The sequence below is a fragment of the Eschrichtius robustus genome, chromosome 12 (assembly GCF_028021215.1).
Source record: "Eschrichtius robustus isolate mEscRob2 chromosome 12, mEscRob2.pri, whole genome shotgun sequence".
Classification (NCBI taxonomy): domain Eukaryota; kingdom Metazoa; phylum Chordata; class Mammalia; order Artiodactyla; family Eschrichtiidae; genus Eschrichtius; species Eschrichtius robustus.
Window position 1 is genome coordinate 87,302,052 of NC_090835.1, and position 22,020 is coordinate 87,324,071.

The 22,020-nt window shown below is 41.1% G+C and overlaps 4 non-coding genes across 4 annotated transcripts; 2 read left to right on the forward strand and 2 right to left on the reverse strand.

Moving 5' to 3' along the window:
* Window positions 1–5,329: 5,329 nt before the first annotated feature.
* On the reverse strand, window positions 5,330–5,411 carry TRNAS-GCU (transfer RNA serine (anticodon GCU)). The gene has a single exon. It is a non-coding gene; the product is annotated as a tRNA-Ser (tRNA).
* A 2,863-nt stretch (window positions 5,412–8,274) lies between these two features.
* On the forward strand, window positions 8,275–8,347 carry TRNAA-UGC (transfer RNA alanine (anticodon UGC)). Its single transcript has one exon. It is a non-coding gene; the product is annotated as a tRNA-Ala (tRNA).
* A 3,172-nt stretch (window positions 8,348–11,519) lies between these two features.
* TRNAI-UAU (transfer RNA isoleucine (anticodon UAU)) lies at window positions 11,520–11,613 on the reverse strand. Its single transcript has 2 exons — window positions 11,576–11,613; window positions 11,520–11,555 (listed from the first exon to the last, which is right to left on the reverse strand). It is a non-coding gene; the product is annotated as a tRNA-Ile (tRNA).
* Window positions 11,614–21,168: 9,555 nt separating this feature from the next.
* Window positions 21,169–21,241, forward strand: TRNAR-ACG (transfer RNA arginine (anticodon ACG)). Its single transcript has one exon. It is a non-coding gene; the product is annotated as a tRNA-Arg (tRNA).
* The last annotated feature ends 779 nt before the right edge of the window (window positions 21,242–22,020 follow it).

Sequence of the window (22,020 nt, forward strand, 5' to 3'; positions counted from 1 at the left end):
TAATTTTTGTTACCAGTAGGAAAGAAGTAAGACGATGAACTCTGCATCAATTTTTCCTGTGAAATCGCACATGAAATTAAAAGAAATAATGGCTGAAAAATCTCAAATTTGGTGAAAGACATAAAGCTCCAGATTTTAAAAATCTCAGAGAACTCAAAACTGTTTATACTCAGGCCAATCATAGTCAAGTTTGTAAAAATTAAAACATAGAAAAACTCTTGTAAATGGCCCAAGAGAAGCAGTATTTTTACCTATAAGGGAACAAAAAATTCTCAAATGACAGTGAATTTCTTACAAGAAATGATGGACCTGAGACAAAACTCCATTGATCACCTGATCCTATAAAATCCCTTACTCTAACTGGTGGTCCACAATGACACTATGGATTTTCAGGAATTATTGTCAATTCAGAGCCAGTGTCTATTAATCTCTGAAAATACTGATTACATTTCCTTTCCCATTACATAGTGCTCTAGTAAATGACTGCAGGTCCTTTTGGGGAAGGCTGAGAGGTAGATTAACAGTATACAGTTTTGGCAGTGTAGCAGGGATGGGTTCCAGTCTTCTCCTTCATCCCAGGCGTTCCGGATCTGTGAATTGGCTGAAGTCTGGGAATTGATTGATGATCTGTTTTAGTGATTCATGTCAGATTTCTGTTCACCAGATCTGAGGCTTTTCTCCTTATACAGTTCAAGTAAGACTTCAGTAGACCTCTCATATGCTTCAGCTCTACAGACACCATGATCAACCAGTCATTACCAAAGATTTCTGTCAGTCAGCCTATTCTGATTAACATCTGTAATCGTACCCACTTTGTCTTTGATGATTAAATGCTATCACTGGCCCCTGTCACCTTGAGTTCCAGTCATCACCGTTATGTTTAGGGATTCCAGTACAATAGGGAAGACCCACGATAGAGCTCTTCTTTTATGCTGGGGCTATCCTCATGAATTTACTAGTCACAGCCATGGTGAAAGGCATTCCTCCGGAACCCCTTGGTTTGGATGAACAGAACCAACACAAACACTGTCTCTAGCATCCCTAAGACTTTGGGTACTTCCCTCTACAGTATAGTAAGAAGGTCCTGAGATTTCAACTTCATTTAGTGTAGGCCATATGTGGGTCTATTTTTTAATCAACAAACATAGAAAACTTTTAGAGTCATTCCTAGGCCCTCAAGTTAAAATTTTGAATTCATAATCTCTGCTCAGTAGTCCCATATCAACATATTTTAACTGATCTAACTTTATATTACTTTCAGCTTGATCCTGCACCCTTAAGATCCATTCCCACGCGTATATCTCTAGCTGGAATCACAAGCAATCTGGGAACTGTTTCTGAATTCGTTTCTGCATTGCAGATGGCTTTGCTCTAAAACCTGTTCCAGGATTTTCATGTTTCCAAAGAGCATCCTGAACTGCCATGGTCATGTGGGTCATAATTAGATCACCTATTTCATAAGCCCCCTAATGGAAAACCTACCTCCTTCATGTCTGGACCTGACCAAAACCAAAACATCACACTGAATCCAATCAAGCTTATACATCTAGTTTTGAATTTACAGGAAATATGGGGGATGACAGCATATTTAATGACACCATGGGAATGAATAATATTCAGATGTCAAAAGTTCTGTTGCACAACAGTCCTGGTTTCAGAAAAAAGTAAATGATATGAAATTTAAAAAGAGGAGTGAAAATTTTACAGACACTTGTTAAAGAGACTTAACAGACAATTGAAAAGAACACAGTGTCGGATCTTTCTGGAGTCTTGTTTCAAATAAATCATATGACTACTGCTACTAATAACAACAATATAGTTACAAAGATTACTGAAGGTCTGCTTCGTATTAGGTGTTATTAAAGAATTAGTATAATTGTTGGGTGTGATATTGGCACAGTATCATTTTGTAGTATGTATTAGCAATGTATCCTGAAGTATTTACTATGGAATAAAATAATATCCTGAATTTACTCTAAAATATTCTAGCGTGGTAGGGAAAAAAGAGACAGGATACTTGAAAAGGACTGCCATTGTGTTACTGATGGATGCTGAGGGATGGGCCCGTGGTCGTCGTAAGTCATTACATTCTTCTGTATTTGAGTGTATGTTTCACATTTTTCATATTAAATATAAAGGCTCAAGGGCCACATTCTGGAAGGCTGAAGCTTGAGGGGGCTCTACAGCTCTCCCAAGCCTGCCGGGACCTGGCAGGGGAGCTTGGGTCTGATCTGGTAGGGGAGCAGAGTCTCGTGGAAACTGAGGATCTGGAAGACAGAAGCGACAGGAAGCCACAGAGCCACCGCCTCCACCCTCCGGACACATTGGCCATAATCACATTACAACTACAATTGTAAATATTATAATATTATAAATATTATTGTAAATTGTAAATAGAGTCTTTGGGATCTGCAGCACTATTTAGCCCGTAAGTAACCAGGAAGATCTTCCGTAGCTGGGACCTGTTTGCTTTCTGCTCCTCTTACAATTCAGGATCTTGAAACTAGCGAATCACAGCTTTCCCGCCGACACCTTCACTTTTCTAAGTGCTGAGCAATGAAGGGTCCCCTTGGCCTTGGCCGAGCCCTCCTTTTTAAAGACTTAAAGCCTCCTTAAGTTCAGATGGGTTTGTATGGTACTGAGACTGAACCCACGTCAGGCAAAGGTTTCCAAGGGAGGGAGTTTGCCTGGAAAGTTCTGGTTGGACGTGGCGTCTAACGCTCTGAAATTAAGGGATACAACTGGTACTCGGGAGGAATAGTTCAAATGGTAGACGCCAGCGGACACGAAACAGGAGGATCAATGCCCATGTTCCCCAAAGTTTCTCTTCTTGTGGTAGGTGCGTTGTGGGTTCTTTGTAGAACTGTAGCCATAGCATAAGATGCTCTATCTTGAGCAGCACGAATTTTTTAACTTACATATGTTTTCCTTTCTTGCTGACCCTGACATGTCTTAGATAATGACTAGTTAACTAGGTGAGAATTAACCTTGCTTGTTTAAGAATTCCAGGGACTGGCCTTAAAGAGGTGGAAGATGGCTGAACTTGGAATAGAAGATTAATTGCACATAAAACCATCAGAGGATGCTGATCAGACCACCCCACGACCAGTTTCGAGATGATTATCAGAGCTGACTGTGCTCTTCTGCACCTAGTTCCCCCACCTGTGCACCCCTGACACTCCCTTTTAAAACCGTTGTCCTCTAACTGGTAACTTGGAGATGGTCTCAGGACATGAGTCCACAATCTCCCCAGGTTGCTGGCCTCCTGAATAAAGCAACTTTTCCTTTTCCACCAACACCTGTCTCTCCAATATTAGCCCTTCTGGCAGTGAGCAGCAGAACCTGAGTTGGACACTGGCCTCCTCCAGTCACAGAGCTTAATGTGTAGGCAGTGTAAAAAGCAGGAACTGTGCGGCTTGTAGAGAGGGGAATATTTTATAAGCTTCTGGTTTTTCTCAGATCAATGTAGAACACAGGAAGATGAAGGTTTTAATCAGTTCTTCAAATTAATGTCTATGAGTCATAAAGGAAGACATTAAGGTAGCAGTGGGTCCATGTTTAGAAAGCCCGTATGTGTTGGACATTTTCCTCTCAGGGTTCAAATGACCTTCAGCAAATCTTACTTCCACCCCTTCCTTCCTTGCTCTCCGTACCTTAAAGAAGCCAACTTGTTCTCTCCTTGGATACTTTCCAATACTACACATCTCTCTGCTCTTCCAATGCCTCTGTAGACGCTCCTAACACTTTTTCTTTCTTTTTTTTTTTTTTCCCTAACACTTCCAATGACTTGTTTTAGGTTTAGATTTACAGCCCTTGAGATTGATGAGGGCAGGAGCACTTGGTTCATCCCATTATCACCAGGGCCCAATCCTCCACCTTCAAGAAGTAATTATTGAGTGAATGTGAGAATGAGTGAATGAGTTAAAATATATATCATACAGGGTTGGTAAGTAATGTAAGATAAAGTTCTCTTCCAGTTACTCTTTGGGACAAGTATTAAAAATGTTTGTAGAGAGAAATGGCAAGGATAAAGAATCATTTGGGGTATGAAGATGAGGGAGGAAAGATAAAAAAAAAAAAATGAGAAGTTTGGAAAGGTGCATTGCAGTCAGCCAGAAACCACCATCTTTAAGTATAAAAACACACTGCCTTATTGCACTGCTATAAACCACAACCTGGATATGATTTTCACCAAAAATGATACTATACACTGGAGTACTTTTATTTGAAAGAAAAATATTTGCTTCAAATTGGCTTTCCACAGAGCACTTGCTTCTGTGAAGCCAAGTGTTTCATCAGAGTCATATATTCAGATTTCCTTTCCCATTAATGCAGTTTCTTTTTCTCTTCTTCATAAATAACCAAAGACTCTAAATAGGTTTGCAAGCAAGCCTAATGAAGTTTGTAGGTGATAACTGCTCTAGGGGATGTGGAAGAGGGGCTGCCAAGTTTCAGTTTCCTGATGAGATGTTAATTTCCCAAAGAGAGGCATTGGGAAAAGCAGACCAGGAGGAGACTCATAGGCGAGTCCAGGCAATAGAGGGGTTAACTGAAGCTCTGAGATGAGTTTGCAGATACTTTTTACATTATGTCTAATTTTCAATATGTTTTAAAATTGCCAAAATAAAATGTTTTTACTTTTTTTTTTCAAAAAGGAAGAGTTTGGAAAAATATTTTTACTAAATAATCTTTAAGATAATAATTTTAAAAGAGAAGATAATGTAATTGGAAAAACTATGTAAGATAATGTAATTGAAATTTGAGGAGGGAAAAAATCCTCCAGTCATTCTCCTAATTGGATAGACCTCAAACATTTATACATACATAACCTATACTCTATTGTTATGTAAATATAAAATACTAAAATCATTGTGAAACTAGATTGTCCTTTGTACTGAAGAATCTGGCTTACTCAAGTATGAGTGGAGGCGTTGGAAAAAGAAACAAAAAATATGGAAACAAAATTGGTCGATTGTTAAAAAGATCCATAGAGTTCAAAGCCCTTAACCAATTAATTCTCCTAGATACGAGTTGCTTGAAAACAAAAGCTCCTTCAAGAAGTCTGTTAAATATCAAGAGAACAATATGTTATGGTAGAGCTGAAGAATAATCTGCAAAACCTGTTCTAAGAAGTCAGCACCTTAAATGCAAGTGCGTGCACACTTACAGAGGGGAGGGAAACACGACAGAGATCATAGAAAGTGGAGAGGAGGGCAAACCTCATTAGGCCAAACTCAGAATACTGAACAAATACTTAAAGAGAGCATAACTGGAAATGCTAGGAAACTTTCGAAAACACTCCCACTTCTTCACACCAAAAGCACACGCCCGACGAAGGTGGGATTCGAACCCACGCGTGCAGAGCACAATGGATTAGCAGTCCATCGCCTTAACCACTCGGCCACCTCGCCTACGTGGACTCTGCCCTTGGCGTGCTTTATTTCAGAGTTTATACTCGGGAACTCGCTGACTCTCCCGGAGGGAAAGACGCTTAGGAGACGGCTTAGACACGTCTGGGAGACGTGGAGGTGGCTAGCTTCCACACGAATGGACAAAGAACTGGGATGGAAAAGCTGCGACGGGGGCAAAAAACGGGCTTAGCTTTCACAGGAGTCATAAAATTGGTGGAGACGTGGTAGAAACACACCTGCCTGGGCTTTCACTCCCGTTTCTCGGTCTGCCTAGTCCCCGGCAGGAGGCGCCTCAGCCTCAAGTCCTGGCAGGCGGTGGGCGTGACGCGGCCAACCTGGGCTGAACCAGTTTGCTGTCACCGTCCCTCGTCAGGGGAGCCTGAGCCCGCGGCCCGTGAGCGCGGCCGGGTGTCCGTAGGGGCAGAGGTTCCCAGAGCCGGTTCCACTGGAGTCGCTGTCAGGGGAGCTGGCGAATGTGGACTCCTAATTCGTGGTTAATGAGACAGTCTGGAAAATTAGACGGCGGATCTGAATAGGGCTCAATTTCTATTCCGTGTTATTGCCGCTTCTACAATACTTTCGGGTGAAATTGCATAGAGAAGAATAACTTCGTGGGGCTCTCCTCCCGGGTCATCCGCATCTGAGGAACCACGAATTCTGATTCCTCCACGGCCCCCGCGCCCCCCCAGATACCAGTGTGTTTTCTAGGGAGGGTTTGTCCAACTTTCACTAGGTTTTCCAAGCGTTCTGGTACTGAAAACGTCAAGAAACTCAACACTAGCGAGAAAATAATTCGAAGGAAGAAAGAGGGAAAAAAAGTGTTCAGCTCCATCTCGTTGTTTCATAAGAATGAACACAACGGACAGATGAACGAACAAGAATAGGAACTAATTCTGACTGATCAGATTGATCATAAGTGCCCAGGAAAAGAAGGTAACATTGAAGATGAGTCTTGACGAGCAAGTTTTCTAGCGGTGGTGAAGAATGAGGTTGTCCCAGACTGAGGAAAGGGCCTGAGCAAAGGCAAGGAGGCGTACAAAGCAATCATATGATTCATCCTGTTGTCAATTCTGATAGCAAAGGGTAAAAGAATTATATTCCTTTCACAAGGAAGGACAGTATAATTAACAGGAAAATTGTCAAAAGTAGGCCTTTCAGGAAGGGGTGGTGAATCATTGGGAAAGTAATACACTAACTCTCATGTATTTGAAATTATTAAAGAGGAATTTGAAAATTAAAACACTGAAAACATATACTTAAACAGATTTATTAGATGGCAGATTAGATAGAGCAGAAAGGAGAATTAGGACACTGGAAGTTAGATTTGAGGGAACTATGTAAAATACTATCCACTGATACAGGTAGTTGGAAATTAGGAAAGAGGAATAGGAAAAATGAAGGCTAGGAGAGAAGTTCTACCATATATCTAATCAAAGTCCCAAAAGAAATTATTGAGAGAATAGGAAAGAGTCAAGTATCTCCAAGTACGCACCACATATGCTTCAACAATTATCAACATTTTGCCAAACTGGTTTTCCATACTATTGTAAGGTTAATCTCAGGCATTATATTATTTTGTGTTTCCTTTCATCTGTTCAATAAGAATCTTTAATAGATAAAGAGGGTGTTCATTCGTCTTCAAAATTCTAGAAGTTATCAGTATAATTTGTTGAATAAATAGTTTTCAATTAGCCAATTCTGCCACTATTTTCAGGAACAGCTGTGGAGAGAACAACAGTTTTTGTTTGTTTGTTTATGATGCTATTGTCTATTACCTGTGTTTCCATTTATTTTCTATTACCATTAAAAGTCTACAAAGTAGGAATGCTTCTAGATTTCACTGTTTAAAATGAGATGATCTATGTGTAAAACAAGAAGCAAAATTATTCTCAGTAGATTTCTACAAAAGTGCAAGGCTTGAGGAACATAAGCTTGCAAGTTCAAGACTACTACCTTCCTAATAATCTGCCCTGCCACTCTCTTCCACTCCCGCATTTTAAAATCAAGACTAAAGTTGCTCCTCATTGCCTTCATCCATCTCTTCCCTCTTTAGGCATCCAGTCCAACTATTCTCGTGGTGACTTAACTCTCAAATACCTGACTGAGTTATCTCACTCTCTGGCCATGCTCTGTGGATGCCAGAGGTCTCCTGGTTAAGTAATCAGCATGCCAGCTCCAGCCCACTGTCTACCCAGACATCAAGACTGTAAACTGGCACCCTGAGCATACTATAAGCCTGATTAAAACCCTTTAATAACTATCGATGACCTACACCCTGGCGATAGACTTCTGCCCTCTCTCACCAGCCTCCCTTGCACTCTTCCACTCACACTCTGGCTGCATCCCGTATTTGGTAGCGATGTACTTGGGGAAAATCAAAATACCTTCTTTGGGGAAAATGTGTGAGAGTAGCTCATATTTTTTCAGAAGTCACATGTGGAAAAGCCTGGAGTGTGAGGCTGTGCTGGAGCTTTGCTCTTCTTTACACCTACAGAAGTCTCTAAACTTCTCTATTCAGTGATAGCCCGCCTTTTATTACAAAAGAAGAGCGCAGAGCATTTGGAGAGAGCTAAGTGATGGGTCGGTGGTCCTGCTCAGGGCTTCCTCTTCCTCTGCGGAGAGGTCCAGGAAGTTAAAATAGGGCGAAGCTAGAGCTTTCCTAGAGCGACCTTCCAGGTCTAGCTGTTTTTCACTCTCCTTTGCTCGGTGGTCGGGGATTCCTGCCCGAGGCTGCTTATGAGTTGTCTCAACTCCATTCCGTACAGTTTGGCCTTGGTGGACATAAAATTACCAACGGATCCTAGAGGGCCTGAAAGACATATGGATATAGAGATGACATCGATGACGTCAACTCATAGGCGAAGGGGAATTAGCTCAAATGGCAGAGCACTCGCTTTGCATGCGAGAGGTAGCGGGATCGATACCCGCATTCTCCATCTGCAGTTTTGCGTCAGCGGCTTATGAGGCAGATGCAAAGCCAGGAATAATTGGATGTGTTAAAGGGAGGTAGCTAAAACATTCATGTTTTTTCTATGAGGTTGTTTACCATTCTACAACACCCAAGACAAGGGCACAGTGGTGGGGAACAAATCTAGAGCAAGTGATGACACTTAGGAAAAAAAGAAGGCCGTGGTGCATATATTTATTTTATTCTCTGTAATTATAGAAGTTTTAAGGATTAGAATTGAAACCTAAGTGGAGCCTTGACAGAATCATATAAACTTTAAGATATCTCATTTTCATTATTTTCTGACTATATTATGCTCTGACTACATTTTTCTCTTTTCTCAAAAAAAAAAGCATTTGAAAATATATATGAGTAGAACTACTTTGTTTTCTATGTGCTACGGTCTGAATATTTGTGCCCCCCTAAAATTTATATTTTGAAAATCTAATGGTCAGGGTGATGGTATTAGGAGGTGGGGCCTTTGGGAGATGATTAGCTAATGAGGGCAGAGCCTTCATGAATGGGATTTGTGCCTTCATTTACAAGGCCCCAGAGTATAACTGATTCACTTCACTGTACAGCAGAAATTAACACAACATTGTAAATCAACTACACCTCAATAAAAAAAAATTTTTTAAGGCCCCAGAGAGCTTGCTTGCCCCTTCCACCATGTAGGAAGTCAGCAAAACCAGAAGGCTCTCACCAGACACCTGATCAGCTGGTGTCTTAATCTTGGTCTTTCCAGCCTCCAGCACTGTGAGAAATAAATGTTGGGTTTTTTTACAAGCCACACAGTCTATGTATTTCTGTTATAGCAGCCCAAACCAACTAAGACACCATATTTACTCTTTTCATGTAAGTTTCTAATTTTATAAAGCCCAATTTTATTTTACTAAGTTTACAATGTATGTTTACTGTATGTTTTTATACTATTCTGTAAAAGGAAAGCACAATTTGGTAGGACTTTGTTAAAGTAATTAAACAAGGAGACCATTAGACTGAGGTGGCTCTAAATGCCTTGGTGGATTAGGTAAGCAAACCAAAACTGGAATCTGAGAAAATGAAATTTAAGAACAGCTTATCACAATGAGCCAGCTAGGCTTTCCCACATAAAGCAGTCTTAAGCTATAGCCAATCAAATAATTGCTTTGCTTTGCTTCTGACATATCTACAGAAGTCTTCCCTCTAGCTTCTGCCTGCAGAGCCTCCTAACCACTTTTTGTTTGGCACTCCCTAATTTGAACGGGTGCTTGCTCAAATAAACCCTTGTAAATTTTAATGTGCTTCAGTTTGTGTTTCAATGGGTGCAATGGTTAAGTTTTTAAATCTAAGGAATTAAAATCATATTAAATAAAACAAAATGTCTAGTATGATACAAAATACTGCATATAGCCTAAATATATACTTTGACAGCTTCCAAGATACTCTGGTGGCTTAGCAGGAGCTATGAAGTGATAAAGTGTCCACTTTATTATCTGGTGCTTTTCTGGACGGGACCTCCCTACCTTTCCCAAAGAGATGACTGTGCGACTGGACAACGTCCTGGTACATGCAGGACATATTTAGGAATCCAGACCTCAAGAGAGAGTTCTCTGGACCCAGCTTTATTCCATGCACCTTCTGTGACTTGTCCTGGGTGGGACATACATGCTTTCAAGTATGGGATAATATTTACAGCTAGGAAAAGTACTCTAAATTACTTAGCTCAATTCACCCTCTTGGGGTGAAGTAAGGAGGCATGTGATAAGATGTATGACCAGGCAGACTCCTTGCGTCACTGTGGAGGGGGGAGCATACTTTTAAGTCAAAATCACTACCTACTTCCTATCTACCCCACTCACAACAATATGCTTTTTCCTGTAATGTTGTTCTACAGATTTCTGGTTTCTGGGCCTCATTATCACTCATCCTTTTCCAGGCCCAGACAGTTGGATCATATGAGGATGCCAGGTTTTGCTTCTCAGTTGATAAAAGCTGCATGGCTGTTAGTTCATCAGGGTGAAATTAAATGGGAAAAATACTACAGGTGACTCTCTTTTCAGAAAACAGTATTTTAGTTTCCCCCCAAACCAGAGATTTAATCAAGCAGGAACTCCATGCAAGTTCCCACTTTTGATTCCCTCTAATGGAGTTCAATGCTTATCACCCCTGGGAAGTTACTTAGCGATTTCTAAGTACGCACCAGGGGATCCCTGAGGAATGATGGTCATAAGAGCAAAGTGACTATCTTGATGTGAACGTCTATGTTTAACTGATGATTTTAATAATCGGTTAAATTATGCAGTCACACTTCCAAACTCCTACTTCCTCACTGACTTTTCTCTATCAGTAATCCTGTCCTGAATGCTTCCTTAGCCAATTACTCCCATTGCCACACCCTGAGTTATTGTATACAATACTACTAGCAATTGTAATTTTAGTCACACCACCCTCTGTGACCACTATGTCTAGATCCAGCAATTAACTCCACTTAACTTGAACCTAAAGTCAGAAAGAGAAAAACAAATATCGTATAATATTGCTTAAATGTGGAATTTAGAAAAATGGTACAGATTAACTTATTTGCAAAGCAGAAATAGAGACACAGATGTAGAGAACAAAGATATGGATGGATACAAGGGGGAGGGGGTGGGATGAATTGGGAGATTGGGATTGACATATATACACTACTATGTATAAAACAGATAAATAATAACCTACTGTATAGCACAGGGAACTCTATTCAATGCTCTGTGGTGACCTAAATGGGAAGGAAATCTAAAAAAGAGGCGATATATGTATACGTATAGCTGATTCACTTTGCCGTACAGCTGAAACTAACACAACGTTGTAAAGCAACTATACTCCAATAAAAACTTTTTTTAAAATGAAAAAAACAAAAAAAGAGCAAAGTGAGCCGGGGGGTGGGGGGGGAGGTCAGGAAATGTTCTTTATTTGAGATCAGCTTGCAAGACAAGGTGGGGATAAAGAATTAGAGAAACTAACCCACTGCAGCACGAAAGATTCATTCCGTCGGTAATTGCTTGACGCTAATTGGCGCTAAGGGAGCGGTAAGAATAAATGCTATAGGACAAATTCAAACACATCAAAGATGGTGTAGTAGACAGGAAAACAAAGGGAAAGGATCTCTTCAAGGGATGCTATCTCCGATTGCAAAGTAGTGCTCCAGGTGAGGATCGAACTCACAACCTCGGCATCACTCGCACACATACTGCCATATAAGTACCGCGCGCTGTCCGATTGCGCCACTGGAGCTCCTATACCTCCTTTCCGGTCACTCATTACATGGCCTACGCAGGAATAATTCAGAGTTTTTCTCCGGTAGTAAAGGTCCAAGTACCTCCATCCTTCCCGGAGTCCCGCAACTGCATCTTGCGCACAAAGGCGGACTGTGGTCAGCTGCAGACGCCACCTGGCCACCAATCCTGAAGACGCAGAAGGTGCTCTGCTAGCGGAAACGGGGGCGGATACTTTCAAGACGACCGCGAAAAGTGCAGACACTCGGGAGACTCCGACCTCCTCGAGCATTCCAAGGAGGACTTTCAGTGGGCAGAGTGGGCGGGAGAGACTTCTGCTGCTGCGTGGGTCCCGGAGCCTTTCCATTTGTCTCTCTCCGGGATGCTTCTCCTCGGGGCGTCGGAGGGAGGCTTGCTCTCTGAGCCTGGGAAGGGGGTGAATGCGGGAGGACCACGAAGCCGTTGCAGGCTATCTCAGAGTGTGTGAGCATCCAGAATTCCTGTGGGCTTCCAGAGCACATTTGCTTAGTGCTCTTTAGTTTGGTGGTAATCTTTCACGAGTTAGAAGACAATCTACCCCCAAGGTACACCTCTTATTGAATGTCTTTGACGTTTTTTAAATGTAATATTTGGATAACTTCAGAAAGCAGTATTTGAACCTAAAACGCATTTGTATCATCGGCCTGCTGTGATCCAGTTGACTTTCAAGTATTCCGAATCCAAGCATATAGTTTCAAATATGCGCAACGATAGCTCATTCAGCCTGTGTGCTGCTAGATTTTAAATTTGGGCAAGAATACAAACTACCTGGTGTATACATTTTTATACTGTCCTAGGAGATTCTTTAAAACACTTAGTTTCTTTCTAGTCACTTCTTTAAGTTACTTAATTTTCTTAATGAGATAATAGGAATCTCCATGGAGCAATGCTTAGTGTCAAATTTTGGTGTGATGTTTAAAAATGGAGCAAAGGATTCAAATTTCCAATAATAATTATGATGATGGCTTGAAGTAGAATTTATACAGGGCTTCTTTTTTTTAAAATACTTTTACATTTATTTTCTCAGTCTAGTTCTATAGCAATCCTACAGGGGTAGTTTTTTTTTATTGAAATAATACATAAACAATATTCTCTGACCACTTACTGTGTTTAATAAAAGATAAGTGTAAATGAACAAAACAGTCAATCTCTTGTGGAGTTTATATCTGAGAGACCCAGAAAAGTCATAGAATTTTAAAAATGTATCAGTGAGCATAATTGAATATAATAGAGAGCAGGTAGCATTTTCAGTCATGTGAGCAGAGCATTTACAAAAGAAAAAGAAATTAGCTTCTAGCCTTTTAGGTGACTGAGATGTCAAATTTATATTTCTAAACATATTATTATGGAAATTTTCAAACATAATGAAGTTGGCGTAATTAGATAAAGAACTCCCATGTAATCGATCTTACGATCATTAACATGTTACCAATCTTGTTTCCTCTGTCTTACCAGTACTATTTTTGTGTTGGGGGTAGGCGGTTGGAGGTGGGAGTGAAAGTAAAATCTAGACATATCATTTCACCCTAACTTCTTCAGTTTGTATGCTTAGAGATAAGAACTCTTTTTCTTTTATTTCACTTTCTTTTCTTTATATGAGTGCAATATTTCTATTACATTCAGCAAATTTAGCAGCAATCTCTCACTATGAGAAGTGACTTAGCCAAAAAGTAAGTGACAAAACTAGGATTTGAATCGAGGTTCTCTGTCTCTAGCTTCTCCTACTTGATTCGTTTTCCAAATCATTTTAAACAAGGAACTGTCATCTTATATTAAGGGAGTGTGTGCCTTCAAGTGAACGTGGAGTAATTAATTAATTCATTTTTTTAATGTGTAGACTGAGAAGTTGTCTATAAGGGAAAGAGTAAGTGACCCACTGTTTACAGTAAACAATTTGCTTGCTAAATATATTTATAGTTTCCCTTTATTCCTTTTTTGACATCAACAGAAATCTATTTGCCTGCATACTTTGTTTTCTGGGGTCAGTTCAAAGCTCAGGAGAAAGTATGGTGCTCTTCTCAATGGGGACCCCGCCAACCTTGAGACTTAAAGATATTGTCTTGCAATATCTACTCTTTCTAAGTCTCAGGGCTCGGTTTCCATGTGCACATGATTGTCAAAAGCAGTCTTTACCTTGTTGAGTTACCTCTGGTTTCATAAATAGTCCTTCTCTTCCCAGCCAATAGCGTTATCATGCTACCCTCTTTTAATAGTTTAACTGATTGACACATAAACCAATAGTGCTAAGCTGGAAATGTATTACTATTGCACACTCTAACATCCTAGTTTATCCTAGGAATATGTTGGTATATAGTGCACATACAACAAAAAAAGTCAGTTGAGGGAAACTGACAGATATGCCAACCCTCTGTCCTAAGGATGATCCTTTTGTTCCTGAATTAGTCATCGATTCCACAAATATTTATTTAGCACCTGCCTTGTGCCAGAAGTCATACGTGAATAGAAGAGACAAATAGAATCCCTGCATTCCCAGAGCTTACATTTAAGAAAATTTTAAACAGGGGTTCCTAGCAACCCTCTGCTTTTTTGTCTCACTTCCATTTATTCATTTATTTGCTAATTCCTTCATCAACAAACATGCAGAATGTCAACCATTGCCAAGCAGTGTGTTAGACAAAAGGTTGAGATCAAAAGGCATTACGTGTCTTAATATCATTCTGGTGAAGGAATTGAAGGGTGTAGTATGAACCACTGTACCCTTAACACAAAACGGATTTCCATTTAAATCTTCCCAGTTATTTCCCTGATTATCCCATTTTCTCTCTCAAGTGTCCTTTAGTCTTGTACGAGAATACAGTACTCTTGCTTATTCTGTATTAGAAGTTAGAACTAAGGACACAAGCCATAACTTTTGAGGCACACATGTATCAAAGAAAACAAAGGCCTTGCTGGGTGGAGGGGGTTGGCAGATGACATATTTTTTAAAAACAGGGCCAGCAGGATAGGATCTCACATTTTTGTTGGGATGTAGAGTTCACATACTTATGATGTCACTAAATGTTTCTGCCAATGAGGAGACAGGAAGGCACCACAAGGTTCTACTCTTGAAGAGAAGGCTAGGATGGGCCTCTGTGTTAAAAAGTGCTGTAGAAAACAAAGTATAATCAAAAGATGAAAGCTGACACAGAAATATTAAAAGAAGAAATAAGAGAAAAGGTAATCTGGGATCATTAACAGTAAGAGAAGAGGGGAAGGGGGCTGTGATTTGAGGGGAGTGATGATGGAGGGGAACGTTGAGGCTGCAGAGCATTAGAAAATTGTTACTTCTCTTGACATCACTAGGGAATGTATTTGGTATATGCTATGTTTTTTTTCCGTTCTGTTAACAGATATTCACTGAGATCCTGTTACATGTAAAGCACTACGCTAAATGTGGTGGGAGATTAACAAGTTGGGCTGTTGTTTTCCAGGGACTTCTAGTGTAGGTGATGAGACAGGATACCCGGACACCCAGGAAAAGCATAGTAACAATACAAGGCTGTGGACGGTTGTGTACAAGTGGTTCAGAGAAGACGTATAGATCAAGGAGAAAGATCTCAGTTCTTGCTGGTGAGGGACACAGGGTCAGTCTGTGACCTGGAGAGGATTTGGTTAGGAGATGAGGAGGGAGAGCTCTGCAAGCTGAGTATGAGAAAAGACAAGGAGGTTGGACTTATATGGGTGTTTAAGAATGGACAGAAATCCCAAAGAAACTGAGGAAATCTAACTCTGTGCCTCCTCCCCACCCACCCCCCGCCTTTTTTTTTTTTTTTCAGTCAGCACCCTTTTGTGTGAAATGTGGGATAGTTAAACCATATCGCATTCTTATCCTCATCTGTACTTTCACTGGTTCTGCCCTTCTGTGGTGGGCCTTCAGCCTTTCTCCCTGGGTAAGGATAGAAATCCCAAGCAATTCCCAAGTCCTGTTCAGCGCCCTCTTTGCAATATGCAGTGGTGAGATCAAATGTGGGATTCTACCATCAAAATCAAGTAAGTTCTGGCCTTGAAAGGGAGGGCTCTGCTCCAGCCCTGTCCCTTCCCAGAATTTTCAGCCTCCTTTCCTGCCCCAGTACACCTGAAGGAAGCAGTTATACTCCCATCAGTAACATTGGCTCATTTCAGAATGAGCCAGGGGATCAGGCCTCTCTAGGGATACCAGCCCAGCTAGAATCACTATTCTGGATCTTTTTGCACCTTACTTCTCCCTCCATCCCTAAGCTTCCCACCAGTTGTCATTGGTTCCTACCTTAAAGTCTCTGCACCGCTTCTTTAGTATTCTGGGGATTCAGACCCAGAAAAAGGGGGGCCCTAGAGGGAGCTCCTGGCCTTTCTCCCCTCTCCCTACCCAATTCAGACTGCTATATATTGGGTCGAATTTTCATGATCAGCGCCCTCCTTCTCTCCTTCTTCCTGAGCTTTATACTCCTGGCCTTCCCTCGTTCCCTTCCTGATACCCGGAAACAGTATTTTGTCTTCACAATCACGTTCTTCATTGTAGGTAAGGGATGAAAGAAAGAGGATTCCTTCAATCATTCTGGTTCTGGGCTGGGGTGGTTGTCCACTGGGCATAGCCTCTTAGAAACTGTTCAGGGACTGTAAAGGAAAAAGGTAATACAATGACAACAAAAGGAAAGAAATAGTGTATGGGGACTTAAAAAGGCAACTTAAGGTCTTGGGAATTAACCTGAAGGCCATAGACTAAGCTAACTAGATGGGTTGATGCCCCACCCCCTTTTTTTCTGAGTAACAGGTATCTGTGTGTTCCTTGCACTACTGCTGCACTCTCTGCATGTTTTGAAAGTAACTAACTTTTACAAGGACGCGAAAATCGCCTTTCTCTACCCCTCTTTCATCCTTTCATTCAGCACCACACTGTTTTTCTTATCTGGTGAGTGTTTTGGGGGCTCTGTGAGTTTGGGGGGTAGGTCCTGAATTCAGAACAATTATATTTGTGGGTTTCAAATATTTCCCTTGAGTACTGTTAATTTCTGGACATGGATTTGGTGCAATGACATCTCATTTGCTCATTGCAGCTGCTCCTACTCTACAATGTTAGAATTTTGACTTTATAGAAAACATAGAATCCATTGCCCCTGTACATACTGTAAGAACCATGTCTTGGAGATTGAGAGAGAAAGTGTAAGATAGATTGTAGAAAGGCACAGGGTGGGTGGAGTAAAGAATGGGATTGACAGAGTAATCTGCACTTTAGGTTCCTAGACCATACTCTCATTTGTTAAGCCCATTTAAGAACTGTAAATTTCATAATAAATATCAAGTGTTGTAGTCATTTTCATCTTCAACATCGTCATTCTTTCCTCAGGAATTCTCTACTTGTTCAGCTCCCATCATTGTTGGCTTCAGTGTGTCTTAGTGCAACCAATCCAAGTGAAACCCTTGCAAATATCAGTGGCCAATGGGAACTCAATAACAGTCACAGAAAGGACGCCGGGTAGAGATGGCTAGCCTAACCTCGGTGGTGGTGAGAAGGTTAATTTGAGAAGAAAAATCACGTCTAGCTTGTAATTCAAGGCTTCACAACTATACACACACTCTTGTTTAATTACTGTGTAAGACTGGAAAACGTTGGCCTGTTACTAATCATTGTTCAGATATGGATTAGGATTCCGGGAACTTAGATTTTCACAAGAGAGAAGACACAGTTGGGGTGTGGGGAGGGTTGAGTGTGTTTGGCCTTGGAGACTTGGAATGGAAAAACTTCTCCTCACCTTGAAAATTCTCTAGGCACCTACCTCCCAATCCTTTCACCGGTATTGGGGGTCTCCTGGCAGTAGTTTTTTTAACAGTAGCAAAACTCTTTCTTCACCTATGAAGCCTGAGTTTTGATAAAAATTTTCTGTTCCCTGGGAATTTTATGAGTGGAATCTATTCACTACTGTATTGTTCAGGACTCTTTTTGTTGCAGGTAACAAAACCTTATCCAAAGTACCTCATACAACAATGACAAAAAGTGAATTTATTGGAAAGATGAAGGGGGTAGCTCATAGACTCAAAGAAAGTTCTGGTAGAATCAGGGCTACATGAGAGACTTTGGGGACTAGAATTGGAGCTCATTTCCTTCAGGAAACTATGTTTTTTACTATTCATTAAAGGTTAAAGGAATTTCCTGATCCATAAATGCAAGCACTCGCCTAATAACCCCTTGCTCATCACTTTCAATGAATCATCAAAGCCTGTCTTTTCCACTTCAACCAAACCTTTGTTCCCCTCTCTGAGCCCTCCTCACGCCTAGTCATCTGGACCAGGCCTTTGTTATCCCTGCCCAGACTGCGGTCTACCTCTACAAATGCTGCTCAACTCTATCTTCCTGAAACACAGAGCTGAGAAGTTTCTCCTTAAAAACCTATTTTGCCTTCTTCTTGCCTTCAGGATAAATTCCTTATCTTGATAAATAAAGTTATTTATAAATTGGCACCAACCTATCTTTTGAAATGTTTTAACTTTTTTATTGTGCTGCATCTCATGCATGTCATACATGCAAAAACTATTAAAATGTATATGCACAGTTGGAAGGATAAGAAATGAACCACCATATCTAGAAAAAAATAATATTGCCAGTATATTAGAACCCCCTAGTGTGCCCCATCAAGCTGGCTTTCCAGCCACTTTTCCTATTCCTCCTCTCCATGCCAATTAAAACTGTAGTTCTACCACATGACACTGCTTTCCTCAAATATACCAGGCAACTTTTGTAACTTTTAGTCATACAGGTACTGAACCCTCTGGCCCTTTATTTCTTCCTTCTTCACAAAGTCAAATTTGTTTCTCCTTCAAGATTAAGTTGAAATGCAATGTCATGAAGAGCTTCCCCTGACTTCCCCTCCAGAGCTAATTGCTGTACTTCCATGCTGCTGGCACATTTTCTTCTTTATTTCTGGAGTAGCATTTCTCCTGTTGTATTGTAATTATGAATTTAGATTTGTCTCTCTGACTTGATGTTAGTTTTTTGAGGAATTTGGATTAAACTTTACCTGTGAATCCTTAGGTTTTCACATTTTGCTTGGTAAATGAATATTCAATATATGCTTTTTGAGTTATCAAGATTAAGCTTTAGAAGACTGGGAAGCAGTTGGACATTGCTATCAATGACGTCTACTTTTTATTGACAGCCTAAATTGTTGCCAGGACTTTACCTGCTTTGTGTAATTTAATCTCACCACAAACCTGCAAAGTAAGTATCATCCCATTTTGCATATAAGGTAGTGGGGTGACTAAAAAGTAAAGTGATTTGTCCAAATTCACATATTCCAGTAAAAGGCAGAGTCTCTCTCTAAGTCTGCTCTTTTTTTTTCCATATCAAGTTTCTTCTACGTGAACAGTGATAAGAATAGAGAGTAAACATTAAGACAGAAAACGTTAAACTATGCTTATTCTGGAAATGAACAGATTGTGATGAAGAAACAAATTTAAACTGCCAACTGTTATTTAAAAAGCTGCAAAAATAAGCCTGGGACCAGTGAGTGTTATATACTTTACAGACAAGTTTAGGTAGCATAAACTACTGATCTCCAGAGTTAGGAATTTAAGATTCCTGCCCTGTTCTGGAACTATTTAAGGTTGAGCTTCAGACCTCTACACTATTATACATGTGTTAGCCTCTGACAGTTCAAATTCAGAAACTGTAGTGTCATTTTACTATGCAGTCATGAAGATCGGTGATGTATGGCATTATTAATAGCCAAACTTAACACAATTCTGATTTATAAGTCAATATGTCATCATGTACAATTAATGTACTTGTTCTGAATACAAATACTGAATATAAGCTGTGTATCAAATGCCTTTTATGATGGTTAGATCTGGAAATTTATCTATGTCTAATGTGAATTAATAATGTAAGGAATGGAGCTCTTAAAAATGCTTTTAAAAAGTATTTCATTTTATTCCAAATATGGGGATGGTGTAGGGTATAACAGCTAATACTGCTTGCCTATTGCACCACCAGTCACCAACACCAGCGCCCCCATTCCTCCTTTCCAACAGAAACATGATTGTATTCACATAACCTTCTCTATACGGCCTTGGCTTTCAGCAGGTGGGCCCAATTCTCAGCTCCTGAGGCAGAATTATGATTGATCTAATTAATCACAGTGGTCACATTCTTGGCAGTACTTGGATTAGGTGAGAATATATGATACAAATTTAGCCAATGTGGGGGAAATCCACTGGGGAGCATACCAGAGAAATTGTTCTCAACAAGAGATACAGTAAAGAAGTCTGGTTTCTTTTCTGGACTTTACCTTGATATTGTGAGAGTTTGAGGTACTGCAAGGAAACCAGCTGGAGTATGAGATCCATATATTGAGAACGACAGAACACAAAGATTCAAAAAATCTTGGTCCTGATAACATCATGGAGCCACCGAGTTAACGAGGCACGTAGCCTCTCTACCTTCCAGACTTGTTATGTGCGATAATAAATCCAGTTTGTTTAAGCCAATTGAATGCTGTTGTTTGAATTATTGTAGAGCTATTACCGAAAGTTTCCTTGACTGGGGAGGGATCTTTGGGCTAGATGTCTTATAGTTTTATAAGCATTGTGTTGTAAGTCTTCCTGATGACTGGCATCATGAAAAACTCGAAGCCAACCACTAAGTGGTATTAAATATATCAGTCTGGTGCGCACTTGGTTCACTAAGTTTTTTTCTTTTATATCAGCAGACTAGACATTCTCTTCACTTAGAAAGCCTACTTCTCAGCCACTAGCTCCAGCCCAGCCCTACCGTCTGATTGTCGCTGGCTTTAGACTTAATGGACCCATGCCCAGCCTCAGCCCCTGAGCACATAAACAGCCACTGTGAGCCGCAAACCTATATTCGGGAAACTAGAATTCTGCTGCTGTATACGGCACTCCACTGCTCTTCCAATTAAACACCCGGGTTGAGATAGCATGGAATCACAGACTCGTGATGCCTACCTGTACCATAAATTATTTTCCTGTTGCTCACTGGCATTTGTCTCACTCAACCCTTCATTCACGCATGCAGACTTTTAATGTAAGATTAGTCCTTGTAGATACGGAGCGTGCTGCCCTTAAGGAATATAAAATTGAGTGGGGAGGACCGCTGAGGAAACAGCTGTTCACAACACTGTGGTAACTGCCAAAATGAGGGGGGTGTTCTGCAGCCTAGGAGTGCAGGAAAGAACACCATCCAAACTGGGGAAGAATTAGTAACTCTATTAGGTTTGCGAGTATTTCCGCTATTCCGTTTGTTTACTCTGGTCCCTGTTTCCTGGTTTCCTTCCTTCATTAGCAAAGCCCTAAAAACTCCATCATTTGCTACTTCCAGGTCCCTCACCACGAGGTCAAGGACCTGAGGCTGGCAGGTTATTGCTATAATGAGGCTTCAAAGTAGACTGTGAATCTTTATATTCCATCATCTGGCAGAGAAGAGGGCAGACAAGTCAGAAGAGGGACAGTGCACATCAGCCACATCCAGAAATTCGATGGTATGAAAATGCGAAAACCTCTTAAAGGCTAATTAATAATAGTTTAAAAAGTGCTTGCAGTAGCAGGGCCAGTGGCGCAATGGATAACGCGTCTGACTACGGATCAGAAGACTCCAGGTTCGACTCCTAGCTGGCTCGGGGTTATCGTTCTACGTTTTCGGGGAAGCTACGTGCTGTGTTATTTACAAACCACTTAAGGCTGTATTATTATGAGGAGGTCCTTATAAAACCTGTGTTGTTATTCTTGTTCAATCACCACACAACCGAGAAGAATGGAGGGAAGACGGGGCGGGACGGGGCGGGACGGGGCGGGACGGGGCGGGACGGGGCGGGACGGGGCGGGACGGGGCGGGACGGGGCGGGGCGGGGCGGGACTAGAAAACATATACAAAAGGATAGGACAAGAATCTTGCGCAAATCGACTAATAATATCTTCTGTACCCGGCCGTGTTGCCTGAAAAACTCTCCCTTTTCAGGACACTTGCCTCATGAGAACCCAGTGCTCTCTTGAGAGTTAGTGTCAATAGAATCCTCGACGAATCCTGCTAAATTTTCTCCAGTGTTCAGCTGTCCAAGTCCACACCGAAACAAACTACAGCGATGTCATAAACAACAAAGGAGAGAAACGTAACTAGGGAGGGAATCAGCAGTCGGGTGTTAAAGGAACCACGAGTGAGGAGAAGCAGCTCGTAAGCGATGAGACCTTCACACAGTAAATGAGAACGATGTGGATCTTGTGTCTATGAAGTGACTGAGATGGGTTTGGGATCTGCTGGGAAGAGCTAGCAGCAAGTTTACCTGCCCCGCAGGTATCTGCAGAACATCAATCCAACGCCGCGCATCGCGTGCATCAAGCGCAGCCCAAGCTTCACGGCTCAAAGGTGAGGAGTCCCTGCGGTCTCTGCCCTCGAGAAGAG